Below are 6,353 nucleotides of genomic sequence, written 5' to 3' on the forward strand. Positions count from 1 at the left end.
AGTCAGCCCCTACTTTCAAGAAGCTTATATTTTATCATATAAATCAGAGTTAAAGGGTGTGAGGTATGGGGCAAGGATTAGAGATGGTATCCATACATGGACAAGGTACAGAGTTTGTCCCAGCTCAACATTTTAAAAAATTGCATGTACAAAAGCCTTGAGGAAAGCTTCTTTGCCAAGGATGAGAACAAAACATTAACAAAGACCTGGGGTCAGAATGTGAATAAAACTAAAATCATTAAAGTTAGGCTGAAATTGGCAAGTAAAATGTCTCAGGCATAAAACCCAAGGGCTATATTTACACTAAAATAAACAAACAAAAAATCATCTGCTCAATTAAGGGATTGATGAGATCTGGCTTAAGAGCAGTTCATGTGGAAAAGCCCCAGAGGTTTTATTTGACTTAAAACTCACCCAATGGTTTGACATAGTTGCTCAAAAATCTAATGCCATTTTGTGCCATATTAGTAAAAGTATAGTGCCTAGGTAAAGGGAAGAATAACGTTTTTAGTTTTAAGCCCCACATTTTAAGGGATATATTAATAAACTAGTGTATATAGATGGATATACTCTAGAGGATAATGAAAATATGGAACTGTCTGAAAACCTTGTCCCACGTACAGTGAAGAGCCTAGGGAAGTTTAGTTTAAAGAGAAGACTTAGGAACAACCTAGTCATTTTCTTCAGATATTTGAAAGGCTGGCATGTGGTTAAAGAATCAGATGTATTCTTTACAACTTCAAAGGGTAAAACTAAAATCTAATGGGACAATTTAAATAGAGGCAGATTGGGGCACAATATGAGAATGAACATTCTAATAAATTAAACTATCCCAAAATACAATGGATTGTTAAAGTAGTGAACTTTCTATTCCTGAAATTGTGTGTGTAGAACTCAGGGGACCTTACATTAGGGAGACTACTGACTGACTGACTAGTAATTATATTGGATCGCCTTTCTAACATCTTTTCTAAAGTTCCACTGTTTATTTTAAATATGCCTTCATAAAGACCCTGCCCTAAATCAAATAGCTTAAGCTGAAAAAAATTTAAGTGAATGCATTTAAAATTAGTGCATCTCAAAGATGGTCATATTTATTGACCAATTTTTAAAAATCTGGCCTTTGAAGTCAATAGGTAAATAGCTTATAAGTAATCATTCTCATTAGGACTATGAAATAATATATGATTGTGATTTACCAGGCTCATCATAATGAATGGAACTGATTTTCTTCCTGTCTGGACAACTACCAATCAGCATGCATGACTGCAGGGTCATCTACCATCCTGGGCTTCTCTGATAGAACTGTTAGGTATTTAAGTCAGGTATCGCAGTGACGTTGGGACACGTGTACAGATAAGATTGTTAAGTACTAACTCATTTCAAATAGGCTTTTGGTTTCGTTTTGTTACAAATTGTGTCAATTTCATGTATAACAACTGCCACCAGCAAAAGGTGGTGGGATGGGTTATTGTACTGAAACTTTTCAGGACAAAGTCTTCTCTCAGGGTATTCTGAGGAAACAATGCCACCTAGACTCAAATATAAGTCTTCATTGGCAAATATATTCCATTGTGGATCTATATATCATTTTGCTGCTTTGTCTAAAGGAAATTGAATCTTGAAAATATGATGTATATTACAAAACTAACAGTGTTGTGTTTTTGCCCCATCCCACAAAACAGAAATTGGGCTACCCCATCCTACTTCTCAACATATAACATGCACATCACAGAGGTAGAAATATTAGTTTGAGGGCCATGCAGATTGGCTGAATGAATCACAATGATAAAATTGCTATTCTGTGTGTTTCAAGTGCTGAGAGAAGGGATGCTATTCAGCATATCTTCAGCCTCTTTTAAGAACAAATTGTAGTTTGATTTCTATTGATGAATGTAGATATTCCAATATAAAGAGAGAACATCAGAAAAGGAGATAGGAAAAAGAATACTAAAGGTACAACAAAGAAGAAAGAGATTCCAAGTATCAATAAATCACCGGCACTTACCAATTGTTAACCTTGTACTTTCAAAAGCTATGACTTGAACATGATAGAACTTCATTGGCTTCTTTTAAGAAAAGATAAAAAAAAATGAGTGAATTGTGTATTTTTGGGGGTACAGTTCAACATTGTACTGTTGATTAACTGTTTTCATTTCCATTTTCATTGTTAAATACAGCTTTTATACGTAATGAAGTGGGCAACCAATCAGATTGCTGAATATTATTTAGATTCTCCCTGTGTATAATTAATGCAGTTTCTAACAGTTCTTAATTTGCCCTTGGGATCCAATTTATATACTGGGAGAATCTGGCTGTGATTAAAACAATACTTTCCTGGATATTTATGAAAGTACTGAGCTTAAATAGGGTTAAATAAAATTCACTGACCCAGTTCTTTAAACCCATTAGAATATTGGGTATCATAAAAGTGAAGGAGCAAGTACTTATACTGTGGTTCTAACACCTGTCAAAAAAAGTCATTAAGCTTATGTCCATCACTTGACATAATGGAAATAAAGTCATCCTTGCAGGTCCCAGAATCAGTGTGTTTTGCACTGAAAATAAATATCTTGGTTTAGTCTGAATGTTTTTTCCCTTATAAATGCCTTTGGTTTGCTTTGGCATTTATGCATCAGCAGAAGGCCATTATCCAGTGACACATTCTATCCCGCTGACATTATCACTCAATGGTGGTCGATTTCACTTTCAGGAAGGTCCCAGAGAGCAGTGGACAAGTTACAATCAATCAGAGACACAATCATGGAAAAAGTCACATTAATCTTAAAAAAATAGAAAAAAACAGAACCATAACTGCACATGTACTTATTTAAATTTCATGTTTAGCTTCTAAATTACTTCTGAAATTATAATATGTTTACACATTAACTTATTGCTCAGACTTGCTGTATAGTAATTTATCTTCTCTTCTGAATAACACTGAAGTGAGGGTTTGTGTATACACACAATGTATATATGTATGTATGTATGCATATATACACACATGCACACATACATAAATGTATATATGCATACATATATGTGTGCTTACATGTATATATATCATCAGTTTAAGTGAATAGATACACAGAGTCAGAATATGAATTGGAGAACTTAGATGCTGGACAGAGTCATTGCATGTGGATTGGTGATAATCATTGTCAGGCAAAGTAGCAGTTAGTCAAGGGCGAGGTACACACCTAGATCAGTTCAGAGATCTGGCTTAGGAGTTAATTATGAATAGGCATGGCATGGACAAAGGTTGATGTGTATTATCAGAGTAGAAAATGAGAGGGAAATGTTCTATATAGGCAGGAGTGGTAGTTCAGGCAAGAGACAGAGAATCTGTTCATTTGGAACCAGAACTGCTTCAGTGATAGCTAGCTATTTATACTAGTTAATTCCAACAATGGGATGCTGTCTTGAAAGTATCTGAAAGTCAGATATTCTAATCAATGATAGGGAAATCAACTCCCATCAGAGCCCAAATACTTCATTTTGGGACTTATTTAATTGTTAGGGAGTCTTTCCTAATGTTAATCAAAATCCATTTTCCTCTAATTTCTACCTATTAGTCATGATTGTACCTTATGAGGCTAAGCAGAAAAACCAATTCCTTTTGACTATGAGAGTCTTTTAAGTTTTTGAAGCAGTTATCCTGGTCCCATTATATCTTTCCTTCTTCAGCCTAAAAATCCCCAAGTCCTCCCATTGCTCTCCATATAACATGATCTTGAGGCCCTTCACCATCTTGTTTGCCCTTCTCAGTTTACTCTTCAGCTTAATTATCAATGTTCTTCTTAAAATTTGGAATCTAGATTTGAACCCAACACTCTAGATATCATCTAACAAGAACACAGGATGGAAAAATATCAACCCCTTTGCTCTGTCAATTTTAACCCTCTTCATGCAACCTAAGATCATGTTAATTGTTTTTGGTTGCCATGTCACACGGTCTACTCATGAAAAAGTTGCAACCTGCTGAAACCACCAGAATTTTTCTATAGGAGAAGGAAAAGAGAAATGGGAAGGGAATAAATATTTATATAGTACATACCATATGCCAGGCATTGTGCCAAGCACTTTACAAATATGATCTCGCTTGATCCTTAAAACAACCTTGCAAGTTAGGTACTCTCATTATCCCCATTTTGTGATTGAAGAAACTGAGACCAGCAGAGATTAAGTGTCATGCCCAGGGTCATATAGACTGTAAGTGTCTGAAGCTGGATTTAAACTCAGCTCTTCCTAACTTCAGGCCCAATGCTCTTTCCATTATGCTAGTTGCCCCAATATATAACCATGATAAGCCATCCTGTATTGCAAAGTTCCATTTTAATAGATTAAATTGGGTCCGTTGAGCTAGATTCTCAGAAACTGCTTGAAGCCTGATTCAGTCACATGTTATTTTAGTTATATCACACCAAGTTTGATATCATTTGCAAATTTGCCACTTCAACATTTTAATGGATCTGTAATATCATTGATATAGGTATTCCTTTCAATCCTTCAGATCACAGCCCACTCACATATGTTCATTCTGTGTAACACTTGCCAAATCTTCCCATAAATATCCCACAAGGGAGGGTAACCTTTCTGTGCTAGAAGACTTTCTTAATTACTTACAGAGCATTTAGCATGTTGACCATCTATCTGTTATCCATTGATACATACCTTAATATATTGACCTACCTCCCCTTCTGGTCAGGCATTTTTCAAATAATATATTTTGAATTGCTTATTATACTCAATTTATCACCGGTATTTATGTGGTTGCTAGTCTGTGTCCCTGTCTTTCTCTCCTTTGCCTTTTTAGTGATTCACAATTGTGATTTTTGGAAGATTGGGGTATTCTATAAATTACAGAAATATGACATCATCAGAAAAATGGTACTAAAAGAAGGGTTTTTGTTTTAGTAAGTTTAATATTTTTAATATAATTTTCAATATTTTTATTTAGTAAAGTTAATATTTTATTTTTGAGATATAAATCTGCTCATTGGTTACTGGATAAGGATCATCCACTTAGTCAGTCAGTCAATAAACATTTATTAAGAAACTTCTATATGCCAGTCACTGTGGTAAATGCTGAGTCCCAGCAGTTAATTTAATGTGTATAGACTGTCTAAAACTGTGTGATTGTCAACATTACCTGCCCACTGTTCTGCCACCATCAATTTAGACAAAGCAAAATGAATAGGACTCTGGGTAATTTTGCATTTTTCTTTGTTTTATGGGTTGCCTTGGCCAAAGAATTAATTAGCAAGTGACCAGCCTACTAGTGATAGGGGTTTTTTTTTTCTTAGATAGATTGGTATATGGGTAGCATATGAAGTCTTTTGCCAATATGATGCTCAAAGTTGTTCTAGGATGGTGGAAATCCTGTAGCACTCATGCTCTGCTTTAATAGTCTTCAAGAATAAAATGCTACCTCATCACTAGAATGAGATATTAGAGAAGGACTTATGTGAAGAGCAAACTTCATAATTATAATATTTATGCTATCATCCATGTCATTGATTAACAAACAAACAAACCCAGTAACAATGCATAGCACAGGGTCAAGTACAAACACTGAAAAATAATGCTAGAGACCTCTCTCTACAGTGATATTCCCCTTATAAGGATTTTCTGTGAGTCAAATCATGCAACCATACCTGAATTCACCCATGGATATTATCATATAGTCTACACTTCTCCCTTTTCCCACAGAGATAGTTTGAGAGACTATATCAGATATTTCCTGAAATCTAGCTGTGTCTCAGGTGAAGTTCGGACCCAGGTCTTCCTGACTTCAAATCCAGCTACATCGATGCTACATAAGTAATATAAATGGACTGTGACATATCAAGTCAACTACTTTGGTTAACTAATAATGAAATTGGATCTCAGCAAAGGTGCTTTGATTGTTTGCCACAAAATCAATTGTGAAGACAGTTCAAAATACCACTCAGGGGCCTGTTTGGTTGTATTGTATTGATGTAGTTTTAGTCAGCCATAGAATCATGTGAACTCTTTAATGCAACCGGGGTACAGTTGATTGTAGCAATTCACTAAATAGTGCCCTAGAGCCTGAAACTCAGAATCATTTCAAAAATAACTAAGTTCCTTACAGGATATTTAGCTTCAAAATGATTCAGGCCACGAGCTACTATTCCATATGCAATAAACTAAACATTCCAGACTGCCATTAAGAATCTGAATCTATACAGAGGAAATTTAACAAAAACCAGAGAAAGCTAATATTATTTTTCCAGCATTTATATATTAATTTAACAAGCAGTTGCATTCTTCATTATTTATTAATATCTTTGGTTTTAATATTAATGTCATTTGTGAATATATTTCTTATC

This window comes from Vombatus ursinus, unplaced genomic scaffold (genome assembly GCF_900497805.2).
Source record: "Vombatus ursinus unplaced genomic scaffold, bare-nosed wombat genome assembly UNPS02014812.1, whole genome shotgun sequence".
Taxonomy (NCBI): Eukaryota; Metazoa; Chordata; class Mammalia; order Diprotodontia; family Vombatidae; genus Vombatus; species Vombatus ursinus.